The following is a 14,084-nucleotide window of genomic DNA, read 5'->3' on the forward strand; positions in this document are numbered from 1 at the left end:
ATCTTGGGGGAAAACCTTGTGGCTGTTTTTTGGATTTTCCTTAGAGGTTTGGAATTATGGCCATTTCCCAGAAGGCTTTGCAGCTGTTGACCAACTGTAGGAGGATAGCTTTTCCCTTCCCTTGCACTTTCTCAGTCTTCCCTGCTCCCTAGGGCTGTTCTGGCTCCCCTTAATCAGAGATACTCTATGAAGAAGTTGATTTCGGCAAAAGGTGACAATTAGGTTTTTGTTTTATTTTGTTTTTTGTTTTTGTTTTTGTTTTTGTTTTTTGGCCAATGCAGAATAATTGTTAGTGGTTGAGGGATAAATATGTTGATTCGAAAGTTTGGTTAAAATTCATAAATTATGTCTAAGAGTGTAGGAGTGAAGCACGTGTGTCAGATATTTGTCATCCCTAATCCAGCCTTAGAAGGCAGAAGATGCCTTGACAGACTAGTGTGGCATTGGGTCATCAGACCTAAGCCCAGTAGACTCGGTGCCACATGTTGTTTTCCTTTTCCTTATTTTCAGCGCTATTACACTTACATTTGAGGATAATATGCAAATGTTGGCATTAGGCGTTACTTCTAATTACCCAGGGAGATGTGACTTTGTTTCATGCCTTCTCATTCTTGTCAGCTATCCTGTGCCATGGGAATTTCTGAAAAAAAAAAAAAAAAAAAAAAAAAAAAAAAGTAGTTTCCTAACTAAGTAAGAAAGGAACAAGATTTGTTACTCAGCCTGGCTGGCTTTCTTTTAAAATAATCAGACTGTCTGCTTCCTGAAGGGTGTCCCCCCAGCTGGGAAGATGCCACCTGTCACTCTTGGGTTGATTGCTAAAGAACATCTTGTCTTGTTTGTGCTCTGCACTGATGTGTTCTCAAAGTCCCCTGGTCTAAAGGCTCTGATGACTTTGAGGAGGGTTTATGTGGTATCTCCATCCTTTTAATAAAATTCCCTCTACAAGACTGAAGCAAAGGTCTCTTATTATGCTCTGCTTAGGCCATTTTTGCAGGGGCATTTTTTTTTTGTCTTTAGCCCTAAGTGAATGTGATGAGTCACTGTTACTTAGGTCAACTCAGAAATGAGTTCTGGGTTTGCTGGCTTTTCAGTGAGTGGTTTTCTTCAGCGGGAATCGAGCTGGTTCATTTGGATAATTCTGGGTCTGAATTCTGCTGTGTCTCTTACTAATTGGTGACCACGGGAGAGTTATCAGCCTTTCTGAGCCCTCATTTTCTCATCTGCAAGTTGGAGACAATAATAACTGCCTCTTCAGGAGGGTGTGAATGTTCTGGGTACTCAGGATTTATCTTGATGTTTATCACATTCAATGCAATAGGTACCCAATAAACATCCTTTTCTTTTTTTCTCCTCTTGTGTTTGATGTCGGGCCTTTTTGTGTGTTGTTTTGTATTGATTTTCTTTTGATACTAATAATTAAAGTGTTCCCAGGATTTCTGTCATCACAGGATTTTCTAGGTAAGGTCAAGTGTCAATAGAGCTGAGAAGAGAGTGAGGCTTTAGCGACTCCAGGGCGCAGGGACCAGTTGAATGGAGAGTGGGTGGAGTCCAGAAACCTCCAGAGTGAGTGAATCTTTAAGGGATTGCTGGATTATTAGACTCTGGGCCTCATTTATTCAGAGGCAGAGGAAGCATAGCAAGAGAAGAAGTGTCAGATGTTTAGAAATATGTCCTCCAAACAAGGCTGGAGGGATCTAGGTGTTATTTGATCAATTCATTAATCCATTTCATCATTCATACCCAGACGTTTCCTTGGGCACTGTGTGGTAGGCACTGTGTCCGTCCTTGACTCAAAGAGCTCATGATACAGTGGAGTAATGCTAAGTATGCGCCATGTGATATGTGTCTCTATGTAATGGAAATGATGGAGATAGAACTACTTTTATGAAGTATCTTAAGACCTCTCTTTTTTTGGTATCCATTTCCCACCCTACTTTATCCTCCCTTCTTCCTGGACATAAGAAAGTATACTTGGAGAAAGGTGGCATGTCCCAGTGTCACTTGCAACTTGGTGTCACTGAGTTTTCCCTACTGGAACTTGAGCAAAAGTGATGGGTGCACCTTCTGTGTCCCTTGCTTAAAGGAAATCCCTTGCTATGAATTTTCACTCTTTCCTCCCCTCTGTCTGGAAAGGCAATGCCAGGCAACCTTGGAAGGGATTGTTGAGGATAACAGAAACTCCCTGCTTGTCTGCTTTTCCAGATAACTCCATGGAGTATTACTGGCTACTTGCCCTGGCCTCGCAAATGAGAAAGCAATGAACTTCTAAGTACTCCAAGCCACTGAATTTGGGGATCTCTTTATTATAGCTTCTGTTGTAACAAATTAAGTAGTCACAACTTTTTTGAGGTTCTAGGGTAGCTCAAAATAATAAAAGTGTCACTTGACTGGTAGAAAATTAGAAGATTTTGTTTGTCATATGAGATTCCTGAAGTTATAGGAGTCAGACAAATGCTGGTTCCAAGCTCACCTCTTCCATATCTACGATTTTATACACTTCAAAACTAAAATAATTTCTCATGTCTTCAGGTGTCAAAGAGTCAAGATGCAATCTTTTTCCAGTGCATTACCTTCTTTGTTAATCTTAGATTTACAAGATCAATGAAGAAGCAATTATCTATATTTTACATATGAGTGGATCACATTTTTCTTGGTGGTGGGGAGGTTTAGAGATGATTTGGGGGCAAAAAATGGTAGAAACGGGAAAGTCAGCATTTGTCCATTCAAAGTCATGCTTGAGAAGATGGTGCCAGAAAACACAGGAGGGGACTATCTTCAAGGACATCTTGTTCACTTAACCCAAGCATCCTGGGAGCTACTGCCTCTAGACAAGCAGCCTCATCCTGGTCCCTTCATTTGAAATCTCCTTGTCTGCACCCTGTATTCTCAAAGTCAGCCTTTGGCCACTGTAATCTACATAACGGGGAGAAAGTCCCTTCCAGCTTTTTGTTCATTTGCTCATTCATTAATCAAATAGTTACTGAGCACCTCCTTTATGCCAGGAAGATTATAAATATGTATTTTAGTGGGGAGATAGCTGAGAAATCTTGCCCCACAGAGGCAGGACTTGGATAAGCAAGAGGCACAAAACAGGTGCAAAGAAGGTAAGAAGTACAGCGGGAATTAACCCAGGAGTGCAGAGACACAGCACAAGGCAGGTGTCTCCTGTCACTCAGCAGCCTGTGTCTACTGTGATAAAGGCGTGTGATTAATTACACATAGAGACTGTACGTATGTTCTCTCACTTGCTAATTGCAATTAGTTACAGGAGCACTGAACATATTGCTCTGCATGAATGTCAGGACATTTCAGTGGATTCCCCTTGGTTCTCTGAGAAGCTGCAATTAACTTCACTAATTATTCCCTTCACCACATGTGCTTCACTTAATGTAGAACCAAACTAATGAATGTTGATCTTTTAAAAACTTTTTTTTCCTTAAAGGCCATCTTGGCTGCCATCCAATTAAGACCAACAATGGCTCCTTAGACAAAATCACAAATATCATCAGGTCCATCCAAGGCTGGTTGGAGACAGAAAGCAAACTTGAGTTTCCAGAATTCTTTCATTTCTTCTTCAGGGAGGGAGAGGATCTCTGCACTGACAAAACCCATGTGACACTGTTGGTTCAATATGCTTTGAAAGATTTTGTGACTGGCATCTCTGCAGTGACCTATCCATAGCACCTGGTGGTAGGGAGTTGGTGAACCAGAAATGTGTGCCATGGCCTAGCTAGGAATGCAGGATAACTTTAAAAATGCACAAAAAAATCTTACTCTAACATCAGCAATACACCTAGAATTGAGCACAGTGCTTTCCTGTCCCTGCTTTGATCTGGGCATCCTTAATTCAAACGCCTTCCTCCTTAAATTCCTATGATTTTTGTCAAGGTTTCTATGACAGTGAGCAAATGAGTGTGTGTGTGTGTGTGTGTGTGTGTGTAGGGAATGACTTACATGCTCATGGCTTTTCCTATGTTCACGAGCCTCTGCCCCACGTTGTGTTGATTCAGCTGTGAAACTCAGCACTTGATTTTCACACACACACACACACACACACACTTTCTCAAAGCATTTATGAGAATTTGAGGACAGGCTAGTAGGTGGATTCACACTACATCACCCCAAAAAAGCTCAAATGGGAAAGTGGGCATCACTGTGTTAAGATATCCACGTCACTCCATGGAGTTCTTCACCCCATCTAGGTCCAGCCGAGTTTGTCCAGTGAGGAACAACACATCTGGCTCTTGGTCCTCTGCAGTGCTATTTCATAGCTCTCCTCTAAAAGCTTTATGATTCTTCTGCTTTAAGTATACTCATCAATTGTGTGTGTGTGTGTGTGTGTGTGTCCGTGTGTGTGTGTGCTAGTGAACGTGTGTTTCAAAGAACCAAGAGGAAGAGGGAGAAGAAAAGAGAATTCTTTTCAACAGTTCTTGTGCCAGCTGCTAACAATGCTTCCTTTCACTTCATCGTTACCACAATGCATTCTCCTAACTAGCACTTAAAATGCCTAGAATGGCTGGAGCTTCAGTGAACTTTTTAATATAGCACCTCTCGTGAGTGCTACAGTAACCTGGCAAGCCAGGCAGGGAAGTCTCATGGCCACATTATGCACATAAGGAACCTGAACCTCCAGGGGATGACTGGCCAAATGTGCATAGCTTGTTTTTGGTAAAAAGTTCTTTCTGCCCAATCATGCTCTCAGATCGAAGTTTCTTGGAGGTATAAGAGAGATCAGGAAGCAGTGAGCCATCTAACTTGGGTCTTTGTCTCTCATTCCCCTCCAAATGCCATCTTGCTTTGAGGCAAAGCTTTCTGATACATAAAGCAGAATGTGAGAGAAGCCAGCCCACATTGGGTTATTGGTGATGTTTCTCAATTCCAACACTAAAGACATGTTGTGGAAGGCAATTCCTTGTTGTAGGTGGAGGGAGGTGTCCTGTGCATTGTAGGATGTTTAGCAGCCTCTCTGGCCCCTACACCCATCGGATGCCAATGGAAGGAACTCCCACTCCCAACTTTGTAGTTGTAACAGTCAATGATTTCTCCAGACATTGCCAAATGTCCCCTAGGGAGTCAAAGTCACCACTGGTTGGGAAACACTGGGTTGTTACACACCCATTGTGATGATGGTTTCTTGTCTTCATGACTTAGAGCACGGAGAGTCGATCGTGTGGAGTAGCTCAGAAAGGTCTGTGCAAACCATGTGGTAAAAAAAAAAAAAGAAAGGTTTGGAAGCTTATTCTTCCCTTTCGTTGGAAAGAGGACACGAGCCTTCACTTTGGTGGGACAAAGGAAGATAAACATGCCGACCCTCTCCATGCACGAGCACCTCTGATGGGACATTGCTGCTGATAGCTCTGGCTTTACAGCAAATGGTCCCAACAGTGCCAAGAACCACAAGTCAGTCCGTTTAGGGAAAACACAGGGTATTTGAACAGCTTGACACTGTGAAGGCATAAATTGTCGGGAGAGACAAATGTGAGCTGGAGGGATTTGTGAATGTGGCAGACGGTAATCCTAGTATTTCTTGTTAATTGTTTTTCTCAGACAGGAGACCTCCTGTGATTTATATTCTGGAGTTGTGGGATGATGGACTGAGCCAGACAGCTCGTCACCTCTGGACAAGATGAGCGGGGTCATGGCAGCTGCCCTGGAAATGAAAGAGGAGGCAGGGTGCTTTGCTGCCTTGGAAGCTCTCCTTTGTTCCCGAGCATCAGGGGTGCTGTCGCATGTGGCCTCTGGGAGGCCAGGCAGGAAGAGCAGAGCCTGTGCCCAATAGCTGAAGGGCAGGGCTGATGAACAGGTAGCAAAATCCCTTCCGTCCTAGGGCTCAGGAGTGATGTGCAGATGAGCAGGAGAAAGCACCAGACAGATGCTGTGTTTGGTTTATCTGGCTTTTCCTGTGAGTGGGAACCTGACCTCCTTGTGAGAGTGGAGTTGGGAGGGTCAGTTAGACTTTAGAAGGAACAAAGGGTGTTCAAACAGACCAGGAAAACCTGTGATTGGTGCAGAAGTGTGGATTTAATCCTTGATTACCTGGTGCAGCTGAGGGGCAGTTCCGATGAGGAAATAGGAAAAGATCATGTCTTCCCTAAGAGAGTATATTCCTTTACTTCAGTCTTTTCTGAGGCACTCTACCCAGAAGACATTGCTCCTTCTCCAAACCACAGGAATGGGCTAAACACCTCCTGCTCCTAGTGGGGCTCAGGCAGACTGGGTTACCTGCAGACTCAAGGGAAATCTTGGTGGAACTTGGTCACAGAGGCTGTGGAAGCCCGTCATAAGGGGCAGAAAAGGATGTTGGTCATTGTGTGGGCAGGACTGGGCCATCCAGGTCAGCAGGTCCCTCAGAGACGTGGTCAGAGAAGTAGTGGCATTGACAGGGCCAGGTGGGTTTGCTGAGTAGTGTCTTGTTAGCCTGGCCAAAGTTGGAGTCATGTTTCCTGAGTCCCCTTCACTGTGGGGTTCTGGCCCAGGAGTACTTTGTGTGGATTTGAAAGGTGGCAGTGGAGAGAGAGCATTCCTCTCGGAGGGTGGTTGTGGTTGTCCCTGGTGACAGATGGACACCCCAAGGCCTTGTGGATCCTGACTTGGCCATGTTCTCACTCTATACCTAGCTCATCTTATTGATTGCTGGCCTCTCCGACCATCAGCGGACCCAGGCCCACTGCTGGCTGCCTGCCATTGAGCCACAAAGGCAGCAGCTCCACGGATTTTCCACGAATTCCCCCTTCTGGGTCCTTTTCAGTGGCCAGGTGGACTTGGCCTCTTGAACATCCTGTTTGCTCCAACTTGTCCACCTGATGCAAGTGCACGTTAGGTGACTGGTGAGTAACCATTTCTCTGATTTTTCTGATTCCCCCTTCCAGACATTCGTTTTCCCAGTTCCTCCCATGTTTGCGTAGATTCTAATTTCTTTAATAAACTCTTATCTCCATACAACTTAGAGTGCTTTGTTTTCCCAACTGGGCCTGACTGACATAGTGGGAAAGCTCTTCTGGAGCTTGGTTGCCTGTTTGTGGGAGTTAAGTCTCATATATCCAAGGAGAATGAACTGCCTTAGAAGTGGGTACAGTGCAGCCCAGGGAAGATTTCTTGAGGAAGAGTAACTTCAACATTCATTCATTCATTCATTCTTCCATAAATACAAAAGTGAAGGCTGTCCCCGGGAATGTTCTAGAAATACAGTGTTACTTGGTGAATAGAACAGACATGGCTGCTTTTCTCAGAGAGTTTAGAGTTTAAAGCATAAGACAGAAAATAATCAGTATATGATTATAAATTATTTTTGTGTATTACATGGCACTTATCACAAGTGGCATAAAGTGACAGAAAGTGTGGATGAGGATGAGCCCCCCTGGAATTAGGGGGGCTGGGAAGGCCCCTCTAAAGAGTTGATGTTTAGGCCAATACTTGAAACACAAAGTAGATTCCACCACAGGAGGACAGCTTGTTCTAGGCTGAGGGAACAGTGCGTGGGAAGGGCAGAGGTAGGGCAGATATACTACAACAAAGGGATGGGGGGAGCAGGAGGGAATTTTTGTGTGTGTGTTAATGGTGACAAGCTCTTTTAACAGGAAAATATCACCTTCAAGTGTAAACAGAGTGGTGCCCAAGAACCCCCAGGACTCCAGAAAGGAACTGGTGTGGGCCCACACGAAACCAGAAAGTGGACCCAAGGGCCAAGGAATGCCCATGATGAGAGAGCAGGACTGTGGCCCAGACCAGGGCTGCTGCTGGTCTATGCAGTGCCTTTGTGTGAAGTAGAAAAAAATGTACCCCTTCTTTTTGGAGACGGAACCTGGAGCAGCTGTTTTTGGGTTGGAAAGTGAAGCCTGGACTGGATTTTGGCTCCTACTTCAGCAGGGGCCAACCTGCATTGCCACATGCAGAATGTAATCAGGACTAGGAGCTTATGTGAAGCTAGTTGAAGCCAGAACAATGTTTAAATCTCTCCCTATCAAGGAATTTGGCGAATAGATATACACCTGGCTACATGGAGAGCAACTTGTTGTGTACATAAGGTAATTGTTTTCAATAATTGTTTTAAATGTTTATTTATTTTTGGAGGTGAGAGAGACAGAGAGTGAGCAGCGGAGGGGCAGAGAGAGAGGGACACACAGAATCCGAAACTGGCTTCAGGCTCTGAGCTGTCAGCACAGAGCCCGACGTGGGGCTGGAACTCATGAACCGTGAGATCATGACCTGAGCCAAAGTCGGACACTTAACCGAGTGAGCCACCCAGGCACCTCCCTAAGCTAATTTTTTTGGCAGTTTCATAGCAAATTTAGCCTTGTTATGTATGTATGTATGTATGTATGTATGTATGTATGTATGTATTTTAAACTGAAGTACACTTGGCACATGATGTTAGGTTAGTTTCAGGTGCACAACACAGTCATTGGATACCTCTATGCGTTAGGCTATGCTCACCACAAGTGTAACTACCATCTATTACCATACAATGCTGCTACAATATCATTGACTCTATTCCCTGTGACTTCTGTCCTTGCGACTTATTTATTCCATACCTGGAAGCCTACACGTTCCACTCCTCTTCACCCGTTTTGCTTATCCCCCAACCCCTCCCCTCTGGCAGTTTCATAACTTTATTTGACAATCAGGGTTAGTTATCATCCACATTGATTTTTGAAACTGGTGACTGGTACATAGGTAACTAATGTGTAAAGTTTGCTTGGTGACCTTCATCCTCATTACTTTTTCTGGACAACCCTACAGGGCTATGGTATGGGGGCATTTCTTACTCACTGGCCCAGACAGCTTTGTTGAGCTTTGTGTCCATGCTCACATCTGGAGCTCTCCTCTCCTCCGTGGCAAATTTCTGGGTCTCTTTGGGTGCTCGAAGGCATACTTCTTGAAGCCTGCCCCACGGATGCCCTTGTGAATACTGACGGCGTGTTCATGGGCACCACCTCAATGGTGGCATAACGGTCCTTATTTTCACCAGCCTGCTGGGCCCAGTTTGAAAGGAAAGTCAACTGGTACTTCTGATATTGGTATTGTTTATCTGAACTAATTTCTTTTATTATTTCAATGGCTTTGGGGGCACTATTAACCAAAACCATGTGAAACAACAAGATAACCCCCCAGCCACTCCAATAAGATCTTGGTGTTAGGCATATAGACAAGTTACATGGCTGTGACTATCTCAGATTGGAGTAAACCTGTCAGTTTCCATAGTGATGAAGGAGGTAAAAGCAGGAGTCCCATCTTTCTTGAACCTTCACTATATAGCCATTTCTGTTAGACACTTACCTGCATTCATCATTTAACCCACATAAATGTCCATGAGGCAGGTATTTCGAACCGCATTCTACACAGGAAGGCTCTGAAGCTCAGTCATATTAGTTAACTTGCCCACGGTCTCTATCAGTAAGTGCTGGAATGGGACCCAGGTCTCTCTTATCAGGAACCTGTGTGAGGAATGTAAAAACAGATGCCTTTGGAGTTGCTGTAAGCAAAGCAGTTCAGCAATAGACTCAAGGGGTGGTGAGCCTTTGACATTGGCTAGATTCTTAAGGCCACTTGTGTCAATGAGGTATCTGCATTTCCCTGGGGTGAGTAATCCTGCATTGGAAATGTGTGGATCAATGTACTATAACTGACAACTGATTGGCTAGAAGGGAGGAATTTTTGGCTTAAAGCAATCTTTGTTTACTCTCCCCAGAGCAGATCAATCTATTCACTGTCAGGTGTTCTCTGATGTGCTCTGGGGACACTGGTGCCTGTCAGGGAGGAGAGCCATGTGGGAATCCTAGTGTCACCTTGGGAACAATCCCTGGGGCTGTGCAATATATTTATTTCCAATTGATGTTGAACTTGGGCCTGGAGCACCTGGCCTGTGACTGAATTCAACTTCTTGGCTCTCTTTATGAGGAGGAAAAGGAGGCATTGTCTTTGAACAGAGTGTGTATCCTTTAGGTGGAAAGACCCCAGCACTACTCAGATACCACCCTCTAGATTATCAAGAAGAGAAAGGAAACCTGCTTTCAGCATGCAGGTGCTAAACCATCCAGAGCAATGCCCCCCTCCCTGAGCTGGCCCTGAGCTGAATTTTTGGCTTTATGTGGATTTTAGTTGCTTTCCACATAAGCAACTATGTTGTCTAATTTGGGATCTATTGGAATTTGGGATCTATTGGGATCTATTGGGATCTAATTTGGAATCTATTGTAGATTCCTTCCCTAGAGACAAAGAGTCTCTAGGGAAGGAATCTAAAACTAGGGTTTCCTTGCTTACAGGAATACAATCTCAAGTCTGAGAAGTAAAATGTCATTTTGTAATTGTGATTGTGTGTGTGTGTGTGTGTGTGTGTGTGTGTGTGTGTGTAAAGATGCTATGCACACACAGGAGAGACCCATCCATCTATCTTTGATCCAGAAGAGATCTGGGGTAGATACAAATCAAACAACCATGTGCTTCTTGTCTGTTATAATAACTCTTATCCAGATGTCAGCAGCTTTAAAAAGCTGCTCAAGTGGTGAAGTGTTGTGCTGTATTTGCCAGCGGCTGAGTATGGGTGAAGCCAGGCATTCTTACTTTTATTTGTCCTTTCCTGAGGTCTTAAAAAAATACCGACTTGCTGAGTGCCAGGTCCTTGGAGAATTCTTAAATTATAAGTAAGCACTCTAGGGGTGCCTGGGTGGCTTAGTCGGTTAAGCAACTGACTCTTAGTCTCGGCTCAAGTCATGATTTCACAGTTTGTGAGATCAAGCCCTGCATAGGGCTCTGTGCTGATGGTGCAGAGCCCATTTGGGATTCTCTCTCTCCATCTCTCTCTGCCCTTCCCCACCCCCCCTCTCTCAAGGTAAATAAATAGACTTAAAAAGAAGTAAGCACTCAGACATGAAGACAGCTTCCTGTCCATTTGGTCACTCAGATAAACTTTATGACTCCAGTTGAGTGCTCCTTTTTGGTGACTACAAAACATGACAGTAGAGAAGGAATGATTAACCCAAGTTATAGCAATTTGGCAGGGATAGGGAATAGATCCCAAATTAGAAAACAAAACAAAAATAAATTTTAACTGTAATTGCTTTTAGACACAATAGAATTTTTATGTGGTGCTTAATCAGTGTTAGGGGCCTTCATCTGCCTTTCTTCAAATTCTTAAGTCAGCAGAGACCTCCCCTTGCTACCTAAAATAATGTAGTCCCCTACCTGTTGTTCTTTCCTAGCTCCCTGCATGCTGCCCTCTGAACAGTATTGGTCACAGCGATAGAACCCAACTCAACCTAGACTACTCAGTAAAGGGAATCAACTCATGTAACTTGGCAGTTCAGGGATGATTGGATCTAGGATATTAAATCCAACCATTGTAATCTGTCCTCTTTTTAACTTTAGCTCTACTTTCTTTCACACTGATTCTTTCCCTGAAGGTCCTTCCCGATAGATGGTCCCAAGATGGCTTCACATTTACATCCCACCAGTTCCACAATACTAGTGGAAATGGAGCTACCATTTGCAATATTATGGCTCCCACATCTGATGCTCTTGGCTCTGAAGAGCCTGGCTTGGGTGATGTTCACACCTTGAACAGAATGAATCACTGAGGTGAGGTGAGGCCATATCCTTATTGGCCAAGCGTGGGTTCCCACCCTACAGCTAGAATGTTAGAGTGGGAGCTCCCCAAATGACAGGGACTATGAATGGGGGAGGAGGTGCAGTTATCAAAAGGGAAAATGGATGCCAGTCAGACAAAACCAGCAGTGTTCGCTATTATGTCATTTTCACCATTTATCATTTTATAGTTTAAAAAGATAAAAATGTCTATGATCCCCAACAAGTTTGGAAGTTCCAGGAAGGCAGGTGTGTATCTACTTTATTCACCAATATATTGCTAATGACTATCATAGTGTGGGGCACATGAAAGACATTCAATAAATATCAGGCAAATACACGAATGGATGAATGAATGAGTGAATGAATGAATGAGTAAATATTGGTTGTTTGGTATCCCTCATTTGGTCTTGGATGAGCACAGTGATGAACTCAAGGACAAAGAGGAAGAAGAGATTGCTTCTTTCAAAGTTCCTTTGTAATTGTTTTTAATCCTTTTTTTAATCCAATTTGAATTTTTGATTTGTAACCTTTTGTGTTCACAGGACTGGCGGGGGGTGGGGTGGTCCTAAAGAGACTCTTCAATACAAGATTCTGGCTAAAAACTAGGGGACAACTGCGCACCTGGATTCATCTCTGAGTATCTCTAAGAAGATTACCAGATCTTCTTATGCTTAGTGCTCAGCCTGCTCTCTCCCTTCTTGCATGAGCTTTGGCCTTGAGCATCCCCATAGCCAGTGCCAAATTGTGTCTGACAGGAAGGAGCCGAGGGAAGAATACCCCAACCTTCTTTCTCTCCAACCTCTAATTCTTGCCAGTGCTTCCCTTTGGTCAACCCAACTAGAAATCAGAAGGCAAGGGAGTGTGAGTAATGTTGTCTGTAAGGGTCAGGTCCTGAAGCTGAGTGGTGGGCAGTGGAAACAGAGGGACAGATAACAGAGAATATTCCACACAGGTCTTGTGCAAGCTAGCTCTGTCTAGGTAGGGAGAACACGTTCAATTGTTCTGAGATCTGAGAGTGCCTGGAGAGTTTGAGAAACTGCAAGGAGGGAGATGGGGCTGGAGGGGAATGAGTGGAAGAGGAATTATTTTTGAAGATTCACTGATATTCTTGCCTTTGGCAGTAACTTAAATAATATTATTGTATAGCATGATGAATCTAATCGTCATTACCTACAATGCTACAATTAATGGCGACTTAGACTTGTTGGAATAGTGTATTTTACCACGACCTTCATTTTAAAATGGCTGACTGCTGGTTGTGTGTGCAGCAGGGTAGGAAGGGTAGGAAGTCTCATAGCTCTAGCTAAATCACCTCCCTTTGTTCAGCACCAACTGATCAGGGGGGAGGAGGACCAGGGAGTGACAGGTGGCCCACATCAACTGTTTATACAACTATTTCCAAACAAGTGAGCTAAGATTCTCATGGAATAGAAAGTGGGAAGTAAATGATGTAGGGAGGCAGGACTTGGGGTTTAAACATTTTTTCCTGGCCTCTAATAGCTCTGCATTCTTGATAACTCTTGCTTCTTTGTTTGTGATCCAGGCACACCAGGAGCAGTCATTTTCAAAAGAGGTGGTCGATTCTTTCTTCTTAGTCTAACCGAGTATTTCTTGTCCTTCCCAGGAAACATAGACACTTGATACAATTCCATATCAGTGGCTAATTTATACCTTTCCTCTTTTGTATACACGCCAATGTCATTTGCACACCTGTGTTTCTTATCTCTTGGTAGACAGTGAGCTTCTCAAGAAAGAGGCAATGCCTGCCACAGACTAGAGTCAGTACAAGGTCTAGAGACCATCGACTACTTAACAGGAAGTGACATGTTTTGGATGCATTTCCTAGGAAGTCGGTATCCGTAGCCTGAACATGGACTGATTGGGAAATGATTGGTGATGGCGATGAGGATTACACTGCACTGTGGAGGATAAGCAGGCTTTTGATTAAAAAAAGGGGAGGGAAAGGAGTGTTTTTGGCTGGCGTGATAGAGTGTGAGAAAGCTTGGAATTGGGAAGAATTGTGATTTATTGGAAGAAAAGAATGTGGCTGGAGCACAACAATGCACTAATGAGAATTAGGAGGTAAGGTTGGAAGGGAGTGCTGAGGATTTTCTACTTACCTTCCTCATAAGTGGAGGACTGAAGGTCAGGATCAGAGTTAGGGGTTGGCTAGGACTAGACGGGGGTTGGTCCATGATGGCAGCATATTGCAAAGGGGCAATTCAAGGTGGCATCTTGAGTGGAAGGAAGAAAGGCAGAGAACGAAAAAGGTGGTCTGGACAGAGTATGCAATCAAGTGAGCTTCCCCATTATCAGGGAAATGCAAATCATAACCACAATGAGATATCGCCTTACACATGTCAGAATGGCTAAAATAAAAAAGGTAAAGGGATAACAACTGTTAGCAAGGAGGTAGGAAACAAAGGAGCCCCCATGCACTGTTGTGGGAATGCAAACTCGTACAGCCACTATGGAAAATAGTATGGAGTTTTCCTCAAAAA

General features: G+C 43.9%; 1 long non-coding RNA gene across 1 annotated transcript in view; it reads left to right on the top strand.

Moving 5' to 3' along the window:
* Positions 1 to 14,084, top strand: part of LOC106984769 (uncharacterized) — a 185,674-nt gene that overhangs the window by 158,837 nt on the left and 12,753 nt on the right. The window contains exons 6-8 of the long non-coding RNA XR_003421295.2: positions 5,548 to 5,803; positions 6,618 to 6,827; positions 7,596 to 8,024. This is a non-coding gene — a long non-coding RNA (uncharacterized LOC106984769). The remainder of the gene's footprint in view (positions 1 to 5,547; positions 5,804 to 6,617; positions 6,828 to 7,595; positions 8,025 to 14,084) is intronic.

This window comes from Acinonyx jubatus, chromosome D2 (genome assembly GCF_027475565.1).
Source record: "Acinonyx jubatus isolate Ajub_Pintada_27869175 chromosome D2, VMU_Ajub_asm_v1.0, whole genome shotgun sequence".
In the NCBI taxonomy this organism is placed as follows: domain Eukaryota; kingdom Metazoa; phylum Chordata; class Mammalia; order Carnivora; family Felidae; genus Acinonyx; species Acinonyx jubatus.